The following is a 27,733-nucleotide window of genomic DNA, read 5'->3' as shown; positions in this document are numbered from 1 at the left end:
AACTCCAGCCAAACATACACACACTAAATGAAGGAGAACTTGACAGACGCAAAATCAAGTACTTGCGTCAAAAAGAAGAAAACTTCCAATGCGAAGGGATTGGGAAATAGTACCACGACAATAGGGAGTGATCTTACTTCCAGTTCTTTTCTTTTGAGTACACATTCCAGAAGGACAAAAAAAAAAATGTTTTTGGTATATTTGCTTGCAGAGTTTAATAAATCACTACATACTTAGATGGATTTAAAATTGTTCTGAGTCTACTATGGTAAATTAATCTTGAATCTGCAAAGCATTTTGCCTGCTGGTTGGTATATGGTGAGTTCTCAAAAATGTGACTTAATCACCCTTTTAATATTATTACTTTTGTTTCTATCAATGAGTGTTGGAAGATAGATGACAATATACATTGACTGTTCCTACCTGATTTCTTACATTTCTATGATATCAGATATACACAAACATTTAAATGCCTTTGTTTATGAATGTGTTCCAATCGTAAGCATGAGAGCTACAACACTCTGCTCTTCCTCAAACACACTAGGCAGAGTTGATAGAAATTATTTTTAACCTTCTGGTTTGTGTGACTTTTTGGCACAGCTACCATATTATGAATTAGAAATTTTACCTAAGCCAAACTGCTGCTATGCAGACATACAAATAGGAGTAGCATTCTCCAGACAGACAGAGAGCTGAGGAAACAAAAATCTTATTAATTTCTTTTCAAGAGAACTGTTATGCACCTCAATAGTCCAAATGCTGAAATTTTGCTTCTAATTTCTGCATTCTTGTTTTTCTATTTCTGACAATCATTAAAATAATTTTAAGTAAATGGGCATTTATTTCTTTTTAACTTAGCAGAGATAACCAACAATACCAATTAAAAATTTAAGATAAGTGGGGCACCTGGGTGGCTCAGTCAGTTAAGTGTCCGACTTTGGCTCAAGTCACGATCTCATGGTTTGTTGAGTTCGAGTCCCACATCAGGCTCTGTGCTGACAGCTCAGAGCCTGGAGCCTATTTCAGATTCTGTGCCTCCCTCTCTTTTTCTGCCCCTACCGTGCTCACACTCTGTCTCTTTCTCAAACAAACAAACAACAAAGATTAATGACACCAGGTAGTAACAGTGAGGTTAATTTGTGGAAGAGCCACTTGGTGGCAAGCATCCCGTGTTTCATCGGTGTGGGAGAGAAGTTAGCACCCCATGACTACATTTGAGAGAGAAGGTTCTAAGAAATATTAGAAGGTAGTGTTATCACGTTACATAAAGGATTTGTTGACAGAATATTTTTTACATTGCTGACACATAGGATTTTTTTTCTCCTAGTATAAAATGTTCATCCATCTACAAGTTTGTATATTTCTCCTTAATGCACTATTAGCTCAATTAAGAACTTAAGTTAGATCATCCAAGTATGGCTTACAAAATGGTTTTTATAACGTTAACATTTTATACCTATACAATTTACATTTAAAGTTGAATTTTGCATAACTACTTGTAATTTTATCTATTCTAAATATGAAATCTTGATCATACTCATCTACTTTGTTATTTAAGCAAGTGCATTGTGTTAGAGGGTATTAAAATTATTTGGAACACACAATGAAAAATTATTTTGTGAAATTAGTATTTTAAAAAAAGTTTTCTAATGCAATTGAAGTCAGAGAGCAAGAAGGAGCAGAAAATTTTCCATTAAAAGTCCTGCTTTATCTTATTTGCAGGAATTATATGACTGATGAGGAATTTCTTGGGGCTGGAAGGTGGACATCAAAAGGTTTGTGGCTTTAGGCAAACATCCAAAACCCATACTAATGTAATAAGTTCTCCGTGTCCTCAGGCACAGCAATACGATCAATAGAGGATTTCCATCTTCTTTCCTCAGAACAAAATTCTAGAGGTCATAGAAAAACTCTGTGTATATTGTGTATGAGCATATCATAGATGCTAATCATTAGGATGTTAGGATGCTCACAGCTTCCTGGGCAACACTCTCTCCCCACATCAGTATAATGGGATGATTCATATCTTAAAGGAGCTATCGTAGGATTAAATAAACTGCTTAAAAATTTAGTCTCTTCCCCACTTCTAAACCAACTTTTGTTCCCCATCCACATCCAGACACACTGACAAATATGGGAGGAGCAAAAAGGGGAGGGAGGCATCCAGAGAGACTTCTATATGCCAGGTATGAACTAACCTCCTCACTTGCATTAAGAATGCACTCCGGGGCGCCTGGGTGGCTCAGTTGGTCAAGCGTCAGACTTCGGTTCAGGTCATGATCTCACAGCTCGTGAGTTCGAACTCCACCTCGGGCTCTGTGCTGATAGCTCAGAGCCTGGAGCCTGCTTCAGATTCTGTGCCTCCCTCTCTCTCTCTGCCCCAACCCACTCTCATTTTGTCTCTCTCTCTCAAAAATAAATAAACATCAAAAAAAAATTTTAAAAAAGGAAGAATGCACTCCACATGTAACCCAGCAAAGACCATGCCTCATTTTGCAGATGGAGATAGATCATCTTAAAAAGATCACAGAGTGTGTAAGTGGCAGAGTAGGGACCAGAACTTAGATCTGCCTACAGTCAAAAATGGGGAAAAAATAGGAATCAGGTCTAATGTTACAGAAAAAATCTTAATGTGCATATAGTGCTGCTCAGTCAAATAACCCCAGTCCTAGTTCTGTGATTCCTCCTAAGTGCAGAGTGATATTGTAATTAGCATTCAAATTATCCCCTCATGTACCTCCAATACTCACTAAATGTACCAGCTGCCACTTACACACCACTACCATCCTTTCCAGAATTTCTGTAAGCACTGCTGAGCAAATGCAAGCGCTCACTAGTACTCATTAAAATAGCTGTTCATTCCTCTATTGATAGACATGGCATGAACATATGAATTTCTTTTGGGGATGAAGTTTCATAACCCTTATTGTACTTCTTTCCAATCATAAAAATAGTACATGTTCATTGCGGAAAACTTGGAAAAAATCATAGAAGAAAATAAAAATCTCTGGTAAATATTGTCAACATTTCAGAATATATCCTCCCAGTCTTTTTTCTATTAATTTTTCTATAATTATTAATCATGCGATTGTTATGCATCAAGCATTGTGTCAGATGTTGTGGATTCAGTGAACAAGACAGCATGCTTTTAATCCATGATAATGAAGATAAAAATTTGTTGCATTTTACATAGGAGGTGTGCAGTGCTTCCGCATCTACTTCTTGCTTCAAATTTCCAAATGCTAAATATTTTATTGCATCTCCTCTCTATTTTGCCATTATAAATAATGATGCAAAGAACATCTTTGGATATAAGCCTTTGATACATCTTTTATAGTATCCCCAAGCTAAAGTCCTTGAGATACAGGATTAAAAGGTATACATGTTTTTAAAAGGTTTTAGAATTAGGGCACCTGGGTGGCTCAGTCGATTGAGTGAGCATTCAACTTCGGCTCAGGTCATGATCTCATGAGTTCAAGCCCCCATGGGGCTTCGTGCTGACAGCATGAAGCCTGCTTCTGATTCTCTGTCTCTCTGTCTCTCTCTCTCCACCCCTCCCTCACTCACATGCGCTTTCTCTCAAAACTAAATAAACATTTAGAAAATTTAAAAGAAAAAAGGTTTTAGGATTAAAATAGAGGGTTTTTAAAGATAGAGAATGCATGTGCAAACATAAGGAAAGTCCTCTCTTTTACTCCGTGGCTCCCAGACAATTCACTGCCCTCCCTGGACATTTACCAATGTCACCAATTTCTTGTATATTCTTCCAGAGATTATTATACGCATAGTCAAGCAAATATAGACATGAATGTATGCGAATATCAGTTGCTGTCCTTTTTTTTTTTTTTTTAAAGATTTTATTTTTCAGTAATCTCTACACCCAACGTGGGGCTTGAATTTACAACTCCGAAATCAAGAGTTGCATGCTTGACCAACTGAGCCAGCCAGGCACCCCTGCTTTCCTTTTTTCTTAAGACACAAATCTTACAAACGTTGCCATGCCCTTTTTTCCTAAATATAAAAAATATATATATACGTAATTGTTCCATACCAGAGCTAAAAAACTTCCTCATTCTTATAGCTGCATAATAGTCCATTGTATTGATGTACTATAATCTATTTAATCAGTTTTTCCTTAATGAATGTTTAGGTTCTTTCTTGTTTTAATCGAAGTATAATTAAGATAGAGTGTTAGAGCAGTTCCAGGTGTACAATGTGATCATTCAATGGTTCCATACATGACGCTTAAGTTCTTCACCAATATTTTGCTTTTCATATTTTGCTTTTACAAAGCAGTAAAAGCAAAGAATACCTTGTGTATATGGTAATTTTACGCATGTGTCAGTGTATCCGTAGGATAAACTTCTAAAAGTGGAATTGTTTGGGCACAGGATTTGTGTTTTTATAATTTTGATACCTACTGCCAAATCGCCTTCCAAAAGAGAATGTACGGTTTCCACTCCCACCAGGAAGACAGAGACATGCCCGATTCCTTGCCAGGCTGTGTCAAAGATGTGCTTCCTTTCTTCCTTGTGTTTCCAAGACTGTTTAGAGACCCAGATTAGTTGCTGTGGGGGCCCCAGAGTGTCAGGTTTTACATTTTTAACCAAGTATTTGTCTACACATGTTGTTAATTAAGTAATAGTCACTTTGATATACAGGGCTAAAACATTTTTTTTTTTTTAATGTTTACTTATTTTTGACACAGAAAGAGAGACAGAGCATGAGAGGGGGAGGGGCAGAGAAAGAGGGAGACACAGAATCCAAAACAGTCTCCAGGCTCTGAGCTGTCAGCACCGAGCCCAACGCGGGGCTTGAACTCACTGACCGCGAGATCATGACCTGAGCCGAAGTCGGACGCTCAACCGACTGAGCCACCCAGGCGCCCCTGATATACAGGATTTTTGAGTGCACAATATATATTAGACAAGAGGACGGTATTCCTATGGCTATAGAAATTGCCAAACCCGCTGAGTATGGTACAGTGTAAGAAGGTCATGAATAATTTCCAAACCACTAAACAATAAACTTGTTAAATGGCAATTTCCACCGAAACTGATGAACTGAAAGAGATTTTAATATTATTTACATATGTCCACAGTATTTAACCCTGTACGTATGTTTGAATAAATATTTTTCTATTTTATGCTTTGGATAGGTTTTCAAGCAGAAAAATTCAACACAGTAGAGATGGGAAGCAGATAGCATTCGGGTGTCTACAGGCTATACTGCCAACCAGCTCCAGGTTTGGACCCTGGTTTGCTACCTATGTGTCCCTGAGCATCTAACTTATCCCGTTTGCACTTCAGATTCTTCAGCTACATAATTTGGGCCGATGATACTTGATTATTTGAAACATTAAATGACATATACTAAATACTCAATAGATCACTACTACTACCACTTGTAACGTTGCCGGAGAAGCACAGTCCCGAACATTCTATCCCATTGTAAGATGTGTTTTCACATTTATAAAGATAAACATAAGCAATAGAAATATAGGTTACCCTGAGAATTAAGCATAACAGAATGATAATCTTGTAGAGTTAATCTAGAAAGACTGAGGCCAAAGTGCCAAGGCTCTTAAACACATACATGCATGTCCATGTGAGTATCTTATGTTTTTTATTTTTAAAGTTTATTTATTTTTAGAGAAAAAGAGAGAGAAGGAGAGAGAACATGTGTGAGCAGAGGAGGGGTAGAGAGAGGGAGAGAGAGAATTCCAAGCAGGCTCCACACTGTCAGCTCAGAGCCCAACATGGGGCTCAATCTTATGAACTGTGAGATCATCACCCGAGTTGAAATCAAGAGTTAGACGCCTAACTGACTGAGACACCCAGGCACCTCCCCTGTGAATATTTTAAATGAAACATTGCAAGAAACAAAGAATATGTCAAAATCTTTGTGTGAACTTCTTTTTGAGTCATTCTTGGAAGGTAAAAGAGGTAAACTCTGATTGCCCAATTGGTAAAAATATACTATGCAATTGTATTTGACTTATTGAGATCAGGTGGAAAGGAAAGTGCATTTTTTTTTTTACTAGCAGAACAAGTTCATTAACTCACTGAGGGTCTACATTGTGTGGGGTACCGTGCTGGGCACTGGGATGAGTGCCGAGCCCAATAGACATGGGTCCTGCCTTCATGATGCTTACAGTCAGTAAAATACCTTGAAGGAAACAGTGCAAGTAACACACAGTCTCACTGAGCTTCCTGATAATAGCAGAAGCACTGCCATGTAAGGGTGTTATTTAACACGTTAGTAAGAGCTAAGCAGAAGAAATAGGTTCTAACCCAGAGCAGTCAGCTCAGATATTAGAAGCAGCACAATTTTCAAATCTCTAAACACCCAGATAGTTTGATGTCATTCATTACCAAAGATAACTTGCTGCCTTTGAATACTAAGTGAGGAAGTTTCCCGAGTGGGCAACTAATAAGAAATATTAAAATAAAATGGGGATTCCTATAGGAGTTTTATTTAGATAGCTCCAATTTTGTACACAGGGTCTTATATGTTTGAAATAACTACCACTGAGTAATATTTCAGTTCCTCTATCTATTAATAACTAGTCATATAAGCTATAAAGTTATATTTCACTAATAGAAATCTAATTTGACTTAATTAAAACCTGAATTCTCAAACTAAACCCCTTTCACCAGAAGAAAAGCCAATGGATAATCTAAAGCCACGAATAATGCACGTTCACCACCTAGCGGCATCTTTAGCAAACTGCAGCTACCTTGCACTTAAAGTAGTTTATTCTGCTAATTTAACTCATGGATAACATCAGAAACTTTACAAATAACTTCCATTTTCCAGATCACTATGACGTTTCAGTCCCTAGCAACTGAACAGAGTAACTTGTCTTCTTTCTCCATCTCAGTCCCCACTGCACGGTCTAGAGAAGATAACCTAACCGTCACCTTATCCTGGCATTGTGGGAGTAGCCACCTGACTAAATTCTCCAATCCCTTTAAAACGCTGCCCTTTATAGCATTCCTTTGCTTAAGAAATGCAGATAAACTCCTCTGTAATACAGTCAGTAGAAGCACCTGGGCCTGATACGAAGTGCCTGATTTTGGACTTGCTCAGCAAGGTGGATTCCAGTAAGCACTTCAAGTGTGACTGCTCTGTGAGCACACATCATGCTTTCCAGCCTGTCCCCTTGCTGAACTCATGACCTGAAGCCCTCTTCCTCCCACCCGTCCACCTGAAGAATTCCTACCCATTCTTTCAAGACTTAGCTCAAAGCACATTGCCTGCAAGAAGCCTTTACTGACGACTGCAATCCATTCATCTCTCCCTGTGATGAATTTTAAGAATGGTTGTCTGTAGCCTGAGATTTACCCTTGATTGGTTTTTGCTGCCTTCTTATTAGTGTCCATTACATCTGTGGTCTAGCAGACAGGTTCTGTACTGATTCGGGAAACATCTTGCAAACAGAGGTTGTTCTTTTGTGATTTTAAATACCCCCTTCTCCACTACACCCTTCACACTTCAGCTCAGTGAAGAACACAAAGCTCACTAAGTACTTGAGGTTGTTTCCACCAACCCTTACCAGCATTTCATTATTCTGATCTGTTGGGCTACAGATGACTCCCAGGTGTGGCTTCTGATCACCCTGTCACTTTTGCTAGTTAAAACACATTTGATCTTTTCGACAGCGCAGGTACGTTCATGTCAATGTATCTGCACATTCAGTGAGGAGGAGAACTGGCATGATGTCTCCTAGTAATTTAGGCCACGAGAACAGTTCTTCTTTGATTATGTGGGTATTTAAGGTAAAGTTAGGGCTCATATCAGCAAGGATTTGTCTCATTTATTCATTTCACTTTGTGTTTGCAGGTCAGTGGTGATTTATGAATACCTTTCAAAGGTCACTATCCATCTTTCAAGTACCTCAATCTTAAATAGCAACCTTACACTTTGAAGAAAGAAACGTACTGTTTCACAAACACGTCGGACAAGAATGTGGTCTGATCAACAGGGCATAGGATTCATGAAATCAACATTTGTTCACATGACGTCACCGGAGGCAGCCAGAACTTCTGGTTCTGATTAAAACTACTGCAACAACTCATGGATCCAGGGGAACACTTTGTTCTTAAATTAATTTAAATGTATCCTGGAATAACAAAAGGTATTGAGCTTTGCCACATGTGCTCTCAATGACATGGCATTCTAATAGGAGGATGTGTTGGTCTTAATAAAATGGATAATCCAGGGAGTGCACACCCAGCCCCCTGGTGTCTCCAACCTCCATTTTAACCCTGTGGTCACCAGTGTACAACAGGATCTTAACCTTCTTTAATTTGGAATAAGGTTTAAGACAGTTTTAAATACATTTTTTCTAAGACTCAACTCTCTTCGTCACACAAAGTGCTCCAGCAATTACTCGCCAGACACAATATTTTCTTGAATCATACACATATTGAAAATATATGTATATATACATTACAAAAAATAAAATTCATGTTGACTTATCATTCCTAAAATAACTCTCTCTACTCATATCCATTTATCTCTAGACAAACAGTCATTGAAAATATGATTTGCCAAGGATTTGAATTTGTGTATCTACAGGCTGCATCTTCTTATAATAAAAAAGTAGAAAAATCTACTTACATGCCTTCAGTTATCTTTGTTGAATTTGATTCTTTAGATATAAATAACCAAACTCTCTCAATGAAAGCCTGACACTGATAATGAATATGTTTCGGATGGCAACAGGAAAACATACTACCGCTGCAATTAAATGCAAATGTTTTGAGTGCATGCAGTTTTAAAGTCAAGTTTAAGCCACTGAATGAGGAAATTCAAAAGTTAAGTGGCTCAGAAGGAATAATTTAAACCTGCTGAGTCAGGTTTTCCCCGCGAACAAGCTGCCCTTTGGGAGCATATCTGGTGTGGTTGTATGTGGTAGAAATTCTGTCAGTTGGATTTCATAGTTTCAATACAAATGAAGATGTTATTCCTGCTATCTTAGCAATTTTTATGCAAAGTATATAGGGCTTCAGTTTGAGAGAAGCCTTGCCTCTGTTTATTAGTGAATCTGTATTTCCTGAGTACCCACTGTGTGTACAGTGTCCCAAATCCAGCTTTTAATTTGTGCCCTTGAGGAGCTGAACAGCCATATATGAAAACTCCTTCAAATACTTGAGAATGCTGAATCTATTAACTTGGGTGTGGGGGGTTTAGTGTGGGGAATAATCAGGTAGGTAGGATTAATCAAGGAAGACTTTTAGGAGAAGGTGAGGACACAGACTGTGGAAACATACAAGTTACTGTATGATGAGGAGAGATCAATGTGCTGTATAAAAGCTAAGAATCTATATCAAGGAGAACTGAAGGTAGAGGAAGGTGGTGGGGAAGCTGCCAAGGGCACCTATTCAGCCATCTTGGTACCATCTCCTTTCTCCCTGAAGTGAGTGCTGTTCACTCTTTATCTCTAAGCTGTGCATAAGGTGAGAAAACCCTAAAGAGTAAATTAATTACTCTTACTTATAATTCTATTGCCCAAACTTAAAGTTTTCACAGAAAATATTTGGCTTTTGAAGAGCCTCTCACATAATTACCATTAAAAATAAAATTATTAAATTAAAAATAGGAAATAATGGGTCTCACAATAGAGGTATAAAAATGCAACCCTGGTTTAGACATTTCGAATTGTATTTTCCCTCTTAAACCAAAGTATGAAAGAAAACACTAAGAGACAGTCTGGTTTCTAGCATTCAAATATTTGCCTCTGTTTTTAGTAAATAAAATCACTTTACTCTCTTCTTGTATTAATAATTATGCTGTTAAATTCAACATGGAGTCCAGTATGAAAGCAATCCTAGATGATAAAAGTGAAATAAGGCAAGCTTGAAGACTTTGCTAATGCTACTATGTGCATTATTTAAAAATAATGTAACTTGTGTCCAGCTTCCTCTTAGGTGCTTCAATAACAGTTGAATAATAGTAGCCCATACCACCCAATTAGGAACTTCCTTCAGTGAGAGTCACCAGCGTGTTCTGGATGGTGAATTTCCAAAAAGCTGCCTATGAGAGAAGAATGCTGGGGGAACAAAGGGGCGAATGCTTGCATGGCTTGAACCGGAATCCTACTCTGCAGTTTTACCAGCTGAGACTTCGTATGCATTCTTTAACCCATCTAAACCCTCAGTTTCTTCAAACATAAGATCTGGGTTAATAGGGATCCCCATTTCTCAGGGTTGTTCTAAGGATCAGATGCAATGATCCAATTAGAATGCTTGTCTCAGGGGTTGGCCGTAGCAATATTCCATAAATGTTAAAACCCTTATTATTTTATTTCCAGAATGTCTCAATGACATCATGTAAGCTGCGGAGTTCAAGGCAAAATCTTGAGTGTCATCAGGGCAGTAAAATATTAGAATGAAACCCCTGGAAAGTGGAAAGCCAGGACTCTGGAACACTTCTACTCCAGGCCAACAGCAGAAAGTAAAAGAGAGGCATGTCTTCTGTTTGTTTGTTTACTAGTTTTTGATTTCTTGGGCCTGGTGATATTAAGAAAATGGAGTACCATGGCTGTCATTTGCTTTGGTCAATGAAGTCAGAGCTGGGCCAGGAACTGTAGCTGCTGATGGTCAGATCAAACACGCAAGTCGGCCACAGGGTGTTTGGGCTGGCCTCTGAAGGCTGTGGTAAAGAGAAGCCTAGGCTAATGAACCAATCACTGCCTGTTAAAACCGCTTCAAAAGAACAAAGAATAAGTAACTTCTGAAGCCTCTTGATTTTACCAAGAACTCCACAACAAAATTTCCCTTTGGTGTTTAAGAACGTAGTGTTAACATTTTTAACTGGCAGGAAGAAAAAAGAAAAATACTATATTACATTATCAATATCATTGATTAACTTGAGGAAGTAGTGTCAATGTTTCTTCATGTCAGACTTAAGAAACCTCAATTTAGATCATCTGTCTATTGTGCATGTACTTCAGGCAATAATTCAGTCAATGAAACCATATTGAACACCTATTATCTGCCAGGCAGTATGCTGAGCATGAGAGGAACAAAGATGAATAATAGTCTCTGCCAGTAAGAAAACAGACTTCTAAACAAATCCTTAGGACCCTGTCTGATAAATTCTACACTAGAGGCACAGAAAGGTGAGGACATGGCTAATGGCTGGAAGCAAGGTTGACTTGACATGGAAAGCAAAATGATTTCATCATCTTCCAGCGAGAACAATCAGAAGCAAGTATCTCATGAAAATCTAATGAAAACATCAATGTAATCCAATGTAAACAAATAAAAAACCTCAGAGATTGTTCGGTGGTTTTTCACTCCTACTATTTTTCTACAAATGGGGCCATGTCAGAATTGGTTATACTAAAATTAACCCAAAAGCTGTATTTAGAGAAATATTCAAAGTTGGGTTTATTGGCAAACCTGCAAACTTACCTATATCCAATTTAATAAAAGGATAATTGATCCACAACATGCCAAGCACTGATTTCATGCTATAGAGAAAGAAAAAGAAAAAAAAAAAAAAAAAAAACAACAGACCAAAGAAGAAAGAAATAAAGGAGAAAGCTTGCAGCCTCAGGAAGGTGGAATGAGATAAGGGAGAGTTTGGAAAATGTTTTATGACAGGTGTTAACAAGCTCTTCTTGGGGACACAAACTCAAATGCCTGCCTAAGCCAGGCTGGGTGAGAGTACAAGTCCCATGTGAAGGGGCATATATGACCCAACTCCCCTGGATCAAGGCCACGTGGGAACCCATATCCAATGTTGCCAGAACTTCCTAATTTTTAAGAGAAGTTAAAAATCCACATTTTTCTGATCTCCTGATTTTTGAACATGGTTTTAAAATCCTGCCCATAGCTGAATTCAACTCGTTGACTGCCAGTTTTAAGCTTCTGTGCTTCCAAAATGCACAAGGAGCAATTATGATGGATAATGGGGTAGCAGCAGGCAGGGCTAAGGGAGACGCTTTAGCACTGGATTCAAATCCTACCTGGCCTGTGCTGTGCAAACTCAGGCAAATCCCTAAAGTGGCTCTGAGTTTCAGTGTCGCTATCTTTAAACTGGGGATAAACAGATCTGCCTCATAGGGTTTTGGTGAGAAGGAAATGTGAGCTAGCACATAGTGAGCTCTCCAAAAAACTGACACATTTATTATTATTTTTAGAAAAGGCTTCATGAAGGAAGGAAGATGAGAGCTGGTTCTCAAGAGATAGGTAGGATTTAGGACTTGTATTGGCAGAGATGGCTTACAGGGCTTTTCATGCATTCCAGGGAGAGGGAGCGAAGGCTTAGACACTACGAGGAGGCAAAAAGATCCTGTCTTGCAAAAGTAATGTCACCTAGTTTGGTTGGAACAGAGAGTAGATGACAGAATGTATAGGGGTGAATATAAAAATGTCAGAGTGTGACTCAAGCTCTGGAGCTCCTGAATGCCGCCCTAGGGAGGGCCAGGCTTTATATCATGGGAAATGAGGAGATAATAAGGTTTTCAGCAGGGGATCAAAATCGGATCAGGGTTTTTCTGTATGATGCATTCATCCAACCAATATTTCCTGGGAGCTAACTATGTGCTAGGCGCTGTATTCAGTCCTAGGAATGCAGTGGGATACAAGGCAAACAAACAAGGTCACTGCTCCATGGAGCTCACACACGAGAGGCCACAGGAAGTGGATGTGGGTTGGATCCAAGAACCTGGGGTTGAGGAGACTAGTTGGTAGGCTATTGCTAGTTCCAGCAAGAGGTAATGATGGCCTGAGTTAATGCAGTGGCAGTGAAGGAATCCAGGAGAAGATTCGAGAGATGGGAAGGAGAAGGAAGCAACGTAAGTTGTTGGCTGGACTCAAGTGTTTGATAGCATCAACGGAAACAAGGGAGGCGAGAGGAGATGCTGGTTTGTGGGCAAGAATGATGTGTTGAGTTTAGCCTTAGTAGAGTTTTGGTACATGACACACTTTCACTTTTGGTAAAAGTTCTCTGTTACTGGCGTTATCACTGCAGCACCTTAGTCAAATGATCCTTTCTGAAGCAATTGGGTTTTCTTATCCAAAGATAATTCTTGGTTGGATTATACCCAGGGACTTGATACCAAGACTAAACCTATATTCAGCTCGTTTCCCAAAATAACGTATCAAAAGGAGAGAGTGAACACAAAGCATTTCCTGTCAGATAACCGTTTGCTTTTAAGATGGTAAAAAACAAGAAGGGAGTCTCCAGAGCATTCCTGTGATATACTCCCACCCGTGTAGAATAAAAACTTTCCCCAGCACGTCTCATGCTTGTGGATTTCTTTTTGCACAAGCCGGAGCATGGCAAAGCCCAAGATGGAGCTTAGGGGTTTGAGGATTCACTTAATGACCATCTTTCTTTTTGGGAGCAGTATACCACAAGTGAACTAACCTTTTCCCAGATGGGTCTATTACAGTGTTCTAGATGAAGATCCCGTAACAGTGCTAGAGCTCAGAGAGCGTTCTTTGGGCCAAGATATGAGGTAGAATAAAGGAGTTTTACTGGCTCCCTTGACTTCTTCTTACATAGTGGTCATTTCTTTCCATTTCTTCTGAGGGAAGGGTGAGGAAGCATGTGCAATAGATATATAAATATATTGGATCCTCCTGGCCTCATTTTCACTTGGTCTCTTTTTGTTTCTTTTGCAGGGTAAAGATACAGAGCAGTTAGACTGATATAAAAAACAGAGATGGAGAGAAAAGAGAAGTTCTATTGTTCCTATCTGAATATCTCCAACACAACTAACACATAATCTTAGCCTCTAGCACAGGGTCTGACACTTCATAGGTGCTTAAAAATACTTGCTAAAGAAATTAAGGAGTTGAAGAAATAAGTATTTGTAGAAAAGATATTTATTATAAAAGTGAATAAACAAAGAATCAGCTTTTCTCAATGAATCTTTTAGCGTTCAGATGTCTGCAAAAGAATATCCAACCAATACTAGTTTAGGTCGTAGAGCTAATTTTCCTCACGTAATAGGAAGTGCAGAAGTCAGTGGTTGCAAATGTTGTTTTATATGTTCAACGATATCACTGGGGACTCAAGAACTTCTATCTTTCCATTCTATTACTTTCTTTTTTATTGCCTCATGGTGGTAGGATGGCTGCCCCAGCTGTGGGCATTGCAACCACATTCAAGAGTAGATGAAAAGAGGAAGAAAGGAGCTAGTGGTATCTGTCCTATTTTATCAAGACAGTAGCAAGTTTTTCTAGAAACCTTCAGAAAGGTTTTCTTACAGATCTTTAGTCAGAACTATATTAGAAAGCCATTTAGAGATGAAATGAAACCCTTAGAAAATAAATATTTAGCCAGATTCTTTGCTGTTATATATAAAATAAGTTCTCTATTAGCAGGGGAAAATAGGGAAATGGACATTGAATAGACAATTAACAATGTCTACAGCACTATTAGAGCCCTCCCCATCCCTCACTCCTTCTGAACACTCAAAGTACTAATGGCATTGTCTTCGTTTATTTAATGTCATTTATTTCCCTCCTAGATTGAAGACAGAACCCCCTGTTTTACTCATTTTCCCCTATCTTTTACAGAGTAGGCCCTTAGTATTATTGAATAAATTGAAAATACTATGAATGTTTTTTGTAGTACATATAAAATAATGCTTTTTAAGTAGCATTTCTTAAAGAAAAAAACATGAATTCATTTTTACACTTGTGCATTAGCTACAACTCCATTTTAAACACACTAGGTAAAAGTAGGCTTAAGTGAAGTTTCAAAAAAGAAGAACAAACAGAAACAACAAATATAAAACATAATTATAACAACAATGCAGACAAAACTGAAATTTTCTCTATAAAATGAACTTAATTTCTCATTTCTTTGTCCTGTGATACATTCTATACAGTAAAGATATTTCAATTTAGGAATACTAATGCTTTCAGGTGCAGAGCTCTTCGGTGGATCTCAATGCACATTAAAAAAAAAAAAAAAAAAAAAAAAAAGCCAACCAACCAACCAAACAACAACAACAAAACCTTTTTACATTTCTTGCTCCAGTACTCAACCAACCTTCCTAGCTCTGTTACTCAAAATTCTTGTATCAGAATATTTTGTTCCCACCTAAGTTTTCTACACACTGCTCCTCATGCCTCTTGAGCATTCTCTTTTCCTTGACCTTGAATACCTTCAGCTCCTCACTTGGCTTGTCTAAATTTTAGCCTTCAAAAGTGGGCTTAAGTATCAAGTAGATATGTAAATGTTTACATAACATGTGTTTCTAGCACTCTTTAGGCTGGAAATGTAGTTAGCCTATGGCTTATCTTTTGACTGTGTTCGGTTTTGTTACTCCAGTTGGCCAAGTCCCATGCATCAACTGCCATTCTTTCCTTTCCGTGTAGCTTCTTAGAAGAGCACTGCAGCAACAACTATTTCTTCTGTAATGGGAAACTGCTAGAATCCTGATAGTGATTATACTCACCACTTAATTAACAGTGATATAATTATGTTACCTAGCATGTCATAAATAGGAACTACATTAAAAACTATCATTTGATTCTTGTGATCTTATGAGTTACTATTTTTTTAAAGTTCATTTTGAGAGAGAGACAGAGAGCACGTGCATGCACATGAGCAGGGGAAGGGCAGAGAGAGAGGGAGAGAGAATCAATCCTAAGTAGTAGAATCCAGCACAGAGGCTGATACCAGGCTTGAACCCACCAACTGTGATATCATGACCTGAGCTGAAATCAAGAGCCAGACGCTTGACTGACTGAGCCACCCAGGTGCCCTGAGGTACTATTTTATTTTCACTTTGCAGATGAGAAAAGAGAGGAAATAGATAGCTTCCAACCTAAGAGTTAGTAAATTTTTTCTGTAAAGGGCTGTAGAGTAAATATTTTTGGCTTTACAGGCCATATGGTCTCTGCCGTAACTACTTAACTCTGCTGTTGTACCATGACAACAGTCATAGATGTAGTTGTGGTCCAATAAAACTTTATTTGCAAAAATAGGCAGTAGGCTGGGATTGGCCTATGGGCTATTGTTTGCTAACCTCTGCTCTAGTCCAAATAATCCCTTTTATATATTAGGCCAAGAGAGGTAAAGCCACTTGCTCAAGACTGCACCAGAGGCAGATCCAGAATACAGGTCTTCTGATTGGTTTAGTGGTCTTTAATACGAAGTGAATTGGGATAATTATTCTGTAATAAATTGGACTTTTGAAGCTAGAAAGCAGATATGATACTATTGAAAAACTATATCCAGTACTCAACCAACTTTATCTAGTACTCAACTTTTGAAGCTAGAAAGCAGATATGATACTATTGAAAAACTATATCATTTTGATCCAGGTGATTAGATGAATATAATTTGATGTGGATTTTATTCTGTCTTCTGGATCTCCCAAAGGTACATGAACTGTTAGACCCAATTTCCTTGTTTATCTTGCAGGGGAAAGCATTTCCCAGATCAGCCAAACATATATCACAATTGCGTATATACTTAGGACTTAGTGCTTGTTGAAAAGCATTGCTTGGTGGGTATGGAACAACTGAAAAACTGTCAACACAGAAGTCCTGTGACAAGATTCCTCAGAATGGTTCTAAATGTACATGGCTCCCTGCCAACTTTTTAATTTGGCTTCCGATTTTGCCAGGGGACATTCTGACATGGTTCAAAGGGGTAGGAATATACTTTGCAGCTACAGGGCAAAACCCATGACTGCTTGACCTCCTTAGTCCCATGCTCTAAGAAATTTAGTTCTGCGTTGTTGATTCAAATCTTTGACAGGAAATAAAATTTCTGTGGGGCAAGCTGTTATTATGTGACTTTCATTCCTTATATTAATAGCCTTGTAATATCATGGCAAGTATAGTTAACATCCCCTTGCACATCTATTTCTTGAGCACTGTTATCAGCAAAATAAAGACAAGATGCTGTTACCTTGACTGTTCACAGTAGACTAACCATTAGACTGGCCAGCCTATTCAGGAGTGCTCGACATAATCCGAAGGCTGCAAGATAAGCTGACTCTACAAGGTCAAGAAGTATAGGTATCCTTCATGCTTCTGCTATAATTGTGGCCCCACAGCATTCTTGTCTTTGACTTGTGTCACGACCTGCGGTTATGTTTTGATTCTGAGTGTCCATGTCTTATTAGGTTATGCGCATCATATTTAAATACTTAGAGCAACCTTGAAAGAAGTTCAGAATCTTCACCAGCCTATATAATTTTTGCTAGTCCAACTTATCATGAAGGTGATGAAAAGAAATATCTTTGAGTAGGTACAAGTATTTATTGTGGATGACTGGGCAAAAGAAAGGGATGTCTTATTTGTTGACCCCAAGTAGCACTTAAGATATATGCAACCCTATACCCTAAAACTTGCTTGTGAAGAATGAGGAATAATTAAAATGTTTTATCAAAGCAGTGAAAAAAGAGCTCTTTTCCCCAAATTTCATAATTTTTAAGTATTGTATTAAATATGAAAATTGTAAGTGATCTCCTGTTAGGGATAACATATATGGAGCCTTGGGCCAAGAACTATAAATATATTTTATCCATGCTATGAAGTAAAATACTATTTACTAAATGCTATTACTATATCCATTATGCAAATGAGGAAACTGAGGCCATAAAGCAGTTAAACAATGGATCCAAGGTCTTTTAGCTAGTAAATGATGGAGATGGGATGCACATTGAGGAAGTCTGACTACGGAGACTGAATCAACCATTACTCTAATGGCACCATCACCTGATAAAATCTAGATCCTTCAATGGAGACTTGTTAAGTGTGAGAAGGAGCAGAAGAACAGAAAGAGCAGACCACATATTCCAGTCACCTTGTTCCCCAGATCACTGCTGACATATTACAGAGTACATCCCACCTTGTGCTCCTGTCCTTGCCTGGGCTGTCACAGAGGGATACACAGGACCCCAAGATCAGATCTCAACATAGCTGTTTCCCAACAATTATAGAGGTCTGTGCCTTGCTTTTGTAATGTTACTGAAATGCAGGGAGAAGCACTACATTCTCAATGTTTCAGCTTACATATGTTTGGGTAGACAAAACTTGTTTTTTATGGTCATTCTCCTCCTTCATTATTTTAGGCTCATGAACCTACCAGGCCCTTGTAGTAATCATTAAGGCCATGCACAAATATTCTGGCTCTTTTTAGGACTGTGGTAGGATCACACTTTTCTACCTGCTTAAAGTGAATTGCTTTGGCCAATGAAAGGTGAACACAAGTAGTCTGTGTTGCTTCCAGGAAGAAGCTTTAAGAGTCAGTGCATGCTTTGCCATCTTTCTCCTTCAGACTTGGTAACTGGCAATATTCCCAATAGCAGCTGCTCTGTTGGCCTTGAGCCCAAGGTGAAGATGACAGTAAAGCTGTGGAGCAAAGCTTCCTGTGTGCCTGTGATGGACAAATATTATTAGCAAGAAATAAAGCACTATGGTTTTAACCTATCAAGATTTGGATTCATTACTGCAGCAAAACCTAGCCTATCCTGATTGGTGCACTCTTACAGAAAATTTGAATGCCTAATAAAAGCAGCAACATAGAGAATATGGCAGAAGAAGGGGACTGGGCTTCTGGCTATCATCAAGACCCCTATTGTTGCCAGCTTAGCAGGAAATAATCTAAGGCGTTTCCAAAAGGACTGGAGTTAGCAGTGCAGAAAGAAAAAGTCCTCATCATCCAGGACTGAAACCCTGGTTTCTTGGGATGTAGAAATGTGAAATTTCCAATTCCTGTAACTGACTCAAACTGTGAGGAGCACTGAAGAAGCCCCATATCTTCCCATGTGCCCTCATATATGAACAAGCGCACTGTGGGAGCAATGTGGAGTTTTTTACTAGACTGGCTGAAGTAACCACTTGGAAGCATACTATTTTAACCCTCCTGACAGATATTATCAGTCAGTAGTACAACCAAGGGCTTTTCTCTCTCCTTTCAGTAATAATCAAAAAGAGCGATGCTGTGAGTTAGAGGTTTAAACAGAAAGAAATTGAAATCCATGACAGTGATGACTTAATAATATTGCAAATTATAGTTTTTAGTTCAGGTAATTTAGCATACCAAATCACAGTTTAATTTCCTTCTACAGAGCTCAGGCAAGCAAGATAGTGTATGGGAGAAGGGGCAAGGCGGGGTAGTGGGTGGAGGCAAAGAGGAGAGTGAGGAAAAAATTTTAAGACCCCCCAAATGCAGGTACCCTTGAGAGACTAATAAAAGTGACCTGGAGAATGTAAAGGGCAGTCAGTTAATAAGTGTGAGGCATACAGCCGTGATCTTGGGGGGCCAGGAGTCTTTGCTTGCTTTTGTTCAGGTGCCTGCTTCTCTTGCCTGGTGGAATGTGAGCATCAAGTGCCCAGAAGGAATGCATAACGTGTGCAGAGCCCTGACAGCTGCGAAGGGAAAGAATGACTTTGAGAGTGTCAGCAAAGCGGAGCCGCGGTTGAATGGCATGTGTCCTTGACTGCGCACAGCACAATGCCTTGTGAAGGAACGAGGGTGGTGGGGCTGCATCACTTAATGATTTGTCTTTTGTTCTAGGATCAACCTTCCAGAAACCAACCACTATTCAACCTGCACACACCACTCATCTTGCAAAATACTCAAAATAGCTTCCTCAGGTATGTCAATTAATTCACCTGGCTGAAGCCGTGTCTGTGTGCTTGGCTAGAGAATCAGGAAAGAATCCTCCTGATTAAATTTCCTCAAAAATGATTACCTGAGTTCCAGCCAAGTAGCTTGGGAGACAGTAGCTCTTCTAGCTCGTCAGTATTACCCAGATAGACTGCAGCTGACCAGCTGGCCCTCATGTTCACCAGAGTACCCTGGAGTAGTTATGTCCCATTGCACCTACCTGAATTCGGTGTTTAGGGGTCAAATAGCTAGGCTGAGTTTGCAGATGCTTGAAACTAAAGTTTCGCATTCAGGTGCCTAAGAATCACCTACTTAGAAAAAATTCCTGTGGGGGCGCCTGGGTGGCGCAGTCGGTTAAGCGTCCGACTTCAGCCAGGTCACGATCTCGCGGTCCGTGAGTTCGAGCCCCGCGTCAGGCTCTGGGCTGACGGCTCAGAGCCTGGAGCCTGTTTCCGATTCTGTGTCTCCCTCTCTCTCTGCCCCTCCCCCGTTCATGCTCTGTCTCTCTCTGTCCCAAAAATAAATAAACGTTGAAAAAAAGAAAAAATTCCTGTGAACCGCCCCATCCTTACTGAATAGGAATATCTTGAGGTGGGGCTGAGGAATCAATGTTTGAACATGATTCCTGTATTACTTTGGTGAAAACCAGGGTCTTTTTTTTTTTTTTCAATCTCCTCAAATTTACCTGAGTAGAAAAAAAACAAAAAGTAACCCCTCATAAACACAAAAAGCACAAACACAAACACACCTAAGGAAACAGAACTCAATCCAAAGAACTCATATAAGTAGAGAGATCATGTCTTTTATTATACAAACCAAGACACTTCTGAAAGCAAAATTGGGCACTACTAATAATTACAGCAGGATAGCAGGTATAGACTGGGACTCTGCTAGGCCAACCAGGACTCATGGTCACCAGAGTTCTAAGACTAATCTGATAGGAAAGGTGATTAGGATTTAGGCCACCAGCCCAAGAGAAAGCCCTCAATCATGTCTTGATGCTTAAACATCACTGCAAATATTTTAATAGGGAGGGTTTTGTGAGCCCTAAGCAGAGAGGATCTGGCTCAGAGGCTTGCACTAGCTTGGACAGAATGGATAAACTCTGTGGTCCAATTATGCCAACCAGGAAGAGACCAGTAGAAATCTTGACCTCCCAGTGGAAGAGTGCATACAGCAGTAACATTTATCCACAGCAACTTCAGAAATCAGTCTCATGAAATGTAAAGGATTATTCCTCAGAGGCAAAGAAGAGGAGAAACAAACCAGACATTATTCTATTCGTTACATTCATCTTACAGTTTCTAGAAAATACCTTTTCCCCAAGTTTTTAGTTTTACTCTCACGTGGTTGGCACAAACCACCTAACAATTATTGTCACATGGATTTCCTACTGCTTTCTTCCTGAGGGAACTACTGCAATATTTCTGTAGGACAAAGGAAGAATGGGTTGTGCATTTTCATTATTCAATGTGTGCAAAGAAATCAGTGTGTAAAGGATGTTTTAGGAGTGCAAAATAGCTAAGTGAGAAAGCATTTTTTTTTCTAGGAAATTTCATTTATTTCTTTGGTTTTTAATAATGATTGTGGTAGATAGTGGCTTTTGCAAAACATTACAGTGATGTTTTTGCATATTTCTTTTTAGATATTCCTTCTATTTTTAGTGTAAGCTCAAAATACAGTTCAATTTGGCATCTCTTAACCAACAAAATTCTATGCTTGCTCTAATGGGTAAATGCCCCAATATTGTAAGTCCTTCTTAAAATGTGAAAACCAAATAAACTGTATATGAAGAATCTGGATCTTCACAAAGTAACTTCTCTTATAGAAATTGTATGTAGGATAGGCTGTGCCTCTTTTGTGTTGAGTTGCCAGTGCATGGAATGGAAGGAAAGTGTAATTGGTGTGCCAGCCCCTGAGAGAAAAGCAGTATCTGAGGAAACATTGAAATAATTACTAAATATGTGTATAAAAGAGGCATGGTGATAGTTACAGGAGAAGGGAAAGAGAAGGCAAGGAAGAGAGAAATCGTTCTTAGATGATTATAAAATATATCTTATTTACCTGAGAGAGTTAAAGTGCATTGGCTATGCTTTTTAAAAACTGGTCTTAATTACCCTGGAGACCAGAATTCCATATGAGGTAAATATGTTTTTAGATAGTTTTCTAAAATATGTATAATTTACTCAAGGAAAAAAGGACTGTGTCCTCTGGAGCCAATCTAGCCTCACAGGTAAATACAAATTTAAGTAGATTCCTAAGAAGTATATTATGTACAGTGGCTGATGGAGTGGAATGTCTATGAAGAAGCTGGGAAGGTCCGTCAGTTAAGTACATAATAAAAATGTATTGGAAAAATACATCATTTTCTCAGTGGACTATAATTGGCTATGCATAGTAAAAAGTCTTATTTTCCAAAATGTATTCTGCATCCGCAGAGTTTTAAATCTCAATAACTGCGTTATTTTTAAAACTCAGAATGCTAAGCAATATTAGTGAGAGTGACAGAACTGCAGGGTAGATGTCATTCTATAATTTACAACTCTTTTTGACATCTTTTTTTCACCTTCTTCTTCTTTTCAAGCAGACTTCATCTAAAGCCATAGGTGAAAAGTTAAAGAAGATGGAGAACAAAACTCCACTTTCCTTATTCAACAGCTGGAGTGATGCTCTTAGAATTATCACAGTACATTTAACTTTAAAATAAACCCTCTTTTATTGTCCAGGAAGAGTTTTCCAGGATAAACAAAATAGAAAGAATGAATGAAAGAAAGAAAAAAAGAAAGAATGAAAGAAAGGGAGGGAGGGAGAGAGGATGGAAGGAAGGAAAGGAGAAAGGAAGGAAGGGAGGGAGAGACAATGTGAAGTGTCTAGAGTAACACAACAGTCTAGTTCTGTCATTTACATCTTCATTTGGTGGGCAAGCCTTTCCTATCCCACTGATCAAGGGGCTTCCTCCTTCTAACTCCTCACCATTCTCCCAGCCCATCAGCTCAATTCTAACTTCACTTGTCATCTTTCTTTGAAACTTGTTCTATGTCCTTTCTGTATTACCCTGTTTGTGTACAAATCATTCTGGGTTGATGAACCATGAACTGTTGTGTTTTCATTGCTACATACTCACTTTACGTCACGCGGCCCCAGCCGAGCCTTTACTGCTGCTTGACCATCCAGTCATTCTGGGGTTGACTGATTATCACATTCCTTTCAGATATTCTTTCAAACTTCCTCCATATTCCAGAGCCTCCCACCCTAAATTTTTTTTTAATATAATTTATTGTCAAGTTGGATAACATACAGTATATACACTGTGCTCTTCGCTTCGAGAGTAGATTCCCATGATTCATCACTTACATACAACACCCAGTGCTCACCCCAAGAAGTACCTTCCTCAATGTCCATCACCCGTTTCCTCCTCTCCCCTCCCCCTCATCAACCATCAGTATGTTCTCTGTGTTTAAGAGTCTCTTTTGGTTTGCCTCCCTCTCTGTTTGAAGCTATTTTTTCCCCTTCCCTTCTCCTATGGTCTTCTGTTAAGTTTCTCAAATTCCACATATGACCCACCCTAACTTTGAATTCACAGCAGATGACCATTTCTCCCACTTTGCTGAAAGAAAGAGGCCATGTGTACTTCCTCAACACCCACCCTTCCATCCTGGATCTCCCATGAAACTCAATCCCTTCTCTAGTGTTCTTCCCTCCATCTATCCTATCTCTTCTGAGACCTTGAGCTTGTACTCTTCTAGCTCTGTAAACCCACCTTCCCCCACTTGTTCCTTCTGAAATAGTGTGAGTTCCCCAAGACTAAAACAACACTCAAATTCCTGCCAAGATCCTAAGTTCTTGTCCTTCCTTCCCTCCCCTTCCAGAGTGAGGCCATTCTGAAGAGCAGTCCATACATGCTGCCTTCAACATACCCTATGCTTTCTGCTGTCACCACTCTAGGGAAACTACAAGCACCAAGGTCTTCACTAATTGAATCATCAATGTTCATGACTTTTTCCCTCAGTTGTCATCTTCCATGAGCATTTACCATATTTAATTCTAGTAATACGTTTCTCAAAACTCTTGGTTCCCATAACAGCAACCCTTCTGATTCCCCTCCTACCACTCTTATGATTCTTTCTCAGCCATATGCTCTGTTCTTCATCCTGTCTTGCCCCTTAAATAGAGGCATTCTCCACAGAACTGTCCTTGGCCCTCTTCCCTGCACTCTCAACAGCCTCTGTTTCAGTAATTACTTTTATCTGTAATTAGTACTGCTCAAATTTAACTTTCTGGCCATAACCTCTTCTTTGAATTCCAGATTTATATTTCTAGTATCTACTGGAATACCTAATTTGATGGCCTGGTGACATTTCAGATTCAACATGTTAGAACAGAAGTAATTTCTTTCCCTCTAAAATCTATCCCTACTCAGACTCTCTCTCTTCCATTTAATAACATAACAATCTTCCTGGACTCCCATGACTGATAATGTTGCTGTTGCTGCTAACAATAATGATAACACCACTCTAATAACATTATACTTATGAAATTTGTTTTATGATAAAGACATCATTATAAGCTTTATACATATTTACTCATTTAATCCTTATAACAAGATAAGGTAGGAACTATCATTAACCCCATTTTAAAGATGAGGAAACAGAGGGATAGAGGTGAAGTACTGTGCCTAACAGCATACAAAAGCCCAGTTCCAGAACCAATACTCTTAACCATTATGCTACCCTGTTTCAAAAAATCTAAAGCTAATTTTGGAGGCATTCTTAAGAACACATTATAGCTGAGAGTCACTGGAAGGTGGCTCATTTGAGGTATGAGAGACTTGAAACCAAGTGGTGGTTTTAGGAATACAAAAGAGAGTGACTGATGGGAACACATTGGAACTCTGCGATGATGGAAACTGCATTCAACTCTGTATCATCCTTGGCACCACGTGTAATGACTGGGTCTCAGAGACCAGTGAATGTGAATGGGACTATAGAATGAATTCTACACATAGGGAGCAGAAAGTTCCTTTTAATATCATACTGGCAAAGGTAGATCCAATTCTGTTTCCTTATGGGATATGTAAATATGAGGCAAGGGATCAGAAAGATATTGGCAAAATGAAGATGATAGGACAATCACTTTTCTTTTGCTAAATAATATCCAGTATACAACATGGCTAGTTGGAGTGGTTATGGGACTCTGATATCTGAATTGCTGTTTTCCATTCTTACACATAGAACTTTCTATTCACTGAGCATTTAACCAAATGCTTACTATTTATATACCATTGTGCTTAATATGTGTTATAATACTGTTTTTGTCACTATGGTTTATAATGTTTTTGTGGAGACTTACACATTAAATTAAATAAGACCATCAATTAATTAATTAATACATAAATGTTGTAAGAATGTGGCATAATGGTTTAAATCATGGGCTTTTGGAGTCTAGACAGAACTGGGTTCTAATTTCAGTCTTTAGTTGTGACTTTGGACAAGTCACTTAGCCTAGCACAGTGGATGATAGAACTACTTTATAGTGTTGTTGTGAACAAGAAATGAGATGATACATGTGAAGTGCTCAGTATAGTGCACATAATTTTAAAAAATGGAAGGGAAAATAGATGAATATCAACTGAGGAGAAAAAACACATTATTGTGTGTTTTGAAGTACAGTCATCACTGGCTAAAGAGTTAATTGGCAGGATCTGGGGTGGAGAGCAGATTCCAGCTGGGTTTTAAAGATGAATGGGTCTGGGGCGCCTGGGTGGCGCAGTCGGTTAAGCGTCTGACTTCAGCCAGGTCACGATCTCGCGGTCCGTGAGTTTGAGCCCCGCGTCGGGCTCTGGGCTGATGGCTCAGAGCCTGGAGCCTGTTTCTGATTCTGTGTCTCCCTCTCTCTCTGCCCCTCCCCCGTTCATGCTCTGTCTCTCTCTGTCCCAAAAATAAATAAACGTTGAAAAAAAAAATTAAAAAAAAAATAAAGATGAATGGGTCTTGCTCCTCAGTGCTACCTGGGGAGGTGGCAGCCATCTTTCACTCAGCATCATGGCTGACCTCAGATCTCTGGTGAAGCCCCAGATCGATAAAAAGAGGAAGAAGTCACCCGGCATCAGTCAGACTGGTATGTCAAAATTAAGTGCAACTGGTAAAAACCCAGAGGCATTGACAATAGGGTGCGCAGAAGATTCAAGGCCAGATCTTGATGCCTGACATTGGTGACAGAAGCAACAAGAAAACAAAGCACATGATGCCCAGTGGCTTCCAGAAGTTCTTAGTCCGCAACGTCAAAGAGCTTGAAATGCTGCTGATGTGCAACAAATCTTACTGTGCAGAGATTGCCCACAATGTCTCCTCTGAGAACCACAAAGCCATCGTGGAAAGAACAGCTCAGCTGGCCATCAGAGTCACAATCCCAATGCCATGCTGTTCAGCGAAGAAAATGAACATACAGACAGTTTATGTGCACATCATGTCTGTGTTCATAAAACCATAATACTACAAAAAACAAAAAGGATGAATGGGTCTTGAATAAGCAGAAAGGGCACTTCATGTAGACTGTAAGAGCATATCAGGAGAATCTTAAGAGGAAGATACAAAGTAAGGAAGAGTGCAACTGCAAAATCTATAGAATTTTTCTTACAGGTTAGAGAAAACCACCAAAAATGATTCGAGTTTTTGCATCTTCATGAGTAAAATATTTGCGCTACTGGTAGAAATTCTTGAGCTACAAAGGACGCTTTTTTGAGAGGAAAGAATAGAAGTTCAGATTGAAATATACTGTGTTTGGGTTTATGATGAAGCAACATTCAATGTACAAAAGGGTGGAAAGACACAACAGACTTGGGACAGAAGGCATAACCAGAAATGTTTAGCTCCTTGAGAAGAGGAATTAGGCCTCATTTCTGTTTGTATCCTTCGGAGAACATAGCGTAGTGCTTTGAACGTTACAAGTACATAATACTTGTTGCAGTGATGAAAGAATACATGAATCAAAGTAAAGATTTTGGAGTTATCTTCCTTGAAGTGATAGTTAAAATTGTGGGCAAAGATTAAGAAAGAACAAAAGTGGGAGATACACAAACACTGAAGACAAACAATGAACATGGAAGTGTTAAAGACCTGAGTGTCCAGGGAGATAGAAGGGTATATGATTAAATGGTGGCTAAGATAGCATTGAGCTCAATGCACTAAAAAGGTAGAAGGCCGAATGATGTTATTAATGTCTTCAGGGAACAAGTTCAGGGAACAGTGTTATAAATGGAAGCCACGAAGGAAAGAATTAAGATTGAACAAAAGAGGGGAGTAAATGGAGGCAACAGATGTACAGCATGTCTGAGATTGATGGTGAACTAAGGAAAAGAAACCTACTCTCTTACAATGTATCTATATTTGATGCACAGAACAGACATTTGTCATAGGTACACAAATATTTATTATGTGCATACATGCATGAATATGTGAATGAAAGAATGAATTGAATGAATCATTCATACTGAATGAGAGAAAAATACCCTATCTTGATTCCTTTTTTCTTAATCAGAATATTTTCACCTTCATTTCTGTGCTGTATGTAAATAGATGCAAACATACTTAAAGGCGACAAAGTTGGTCAACTCTTGTAAAAAAAAAAGTTGATCTCTTTCTACCATATTACTTTTACTTGTTATGGGAAAAGATTCACACAGGAAGTTCTATCATTATGATTTAGATTGTGGGAAGGGAAATGTTTAGAAATAAATACAAGGAATTTTAATTTTCCTATCAATTGTTTTCACATAAGCTATAACCCTTCCAAGTGGCTCCCATGTGGATAGTCTCTTTTATTAAAACTAATTGTTTTGTATGTTTGGAAAATGCAGTTTTATTATGAGGGAGAAAAGTTTGTATACTATCATTACAATATAAAAAGTAAACATGACTTATGGAAACAAAGAAACATCTGAAATCAGTAAGCATCTGTTTACTTGTCTCTGTATAAATGAAAAACAGAGATCAAGAAAATATTTTAGCTATGGGTTTGTCTTTTTTTAATGCTCTGAAATTCATGCTGAGTGGGGAAAACTCATGCTTGATACATTCAACTTACAGTACGTTTTCAAGGTGAATTACTAAATCCTAAGAACCTGACCTTCTAA

At 38.8% G+C, this 27,733-nt stretch overlaps 1 protein-coding gene and 1 pseudogene across 13 annotated transcripts in view; one reads left to right on the top strand and one right to left on the bottom strand.

The window, feature by feature from the left end:
• The window catches only part of MCTP1 (multiple C2 and transmembrane domain containing 1), a 542,541-nt gene that overhangs the window by 30,812 nt on the left and 483,996 nt on the right, over positions 1-27,733 (bottom strand). The window lies entirely within an intron of this gene.
• On the top strand, positions 25,583-26,126 carry LOC147584268 (large ribosomal subunit protein eL32 pseudogene; annotated as a pseudogene).

Source organism: Puma concolor, chromosome A1, assembly GCF_028749965.1.
Source record: "Puma concolor isolate L17-30 chromosome A1, mPumCon1.1.hap2, whole genome shotgun sequence".
Lineage (NCBI taxonomy): Eukaryota > Metazoa > Chordata > Mammalia > Carnivora > Felidae > Puma > Puma concolor.
Note: the sequence above shows the minus strand (reverse complement) of the source record. Positions and strands in the feature narration are given on the sequence as shown.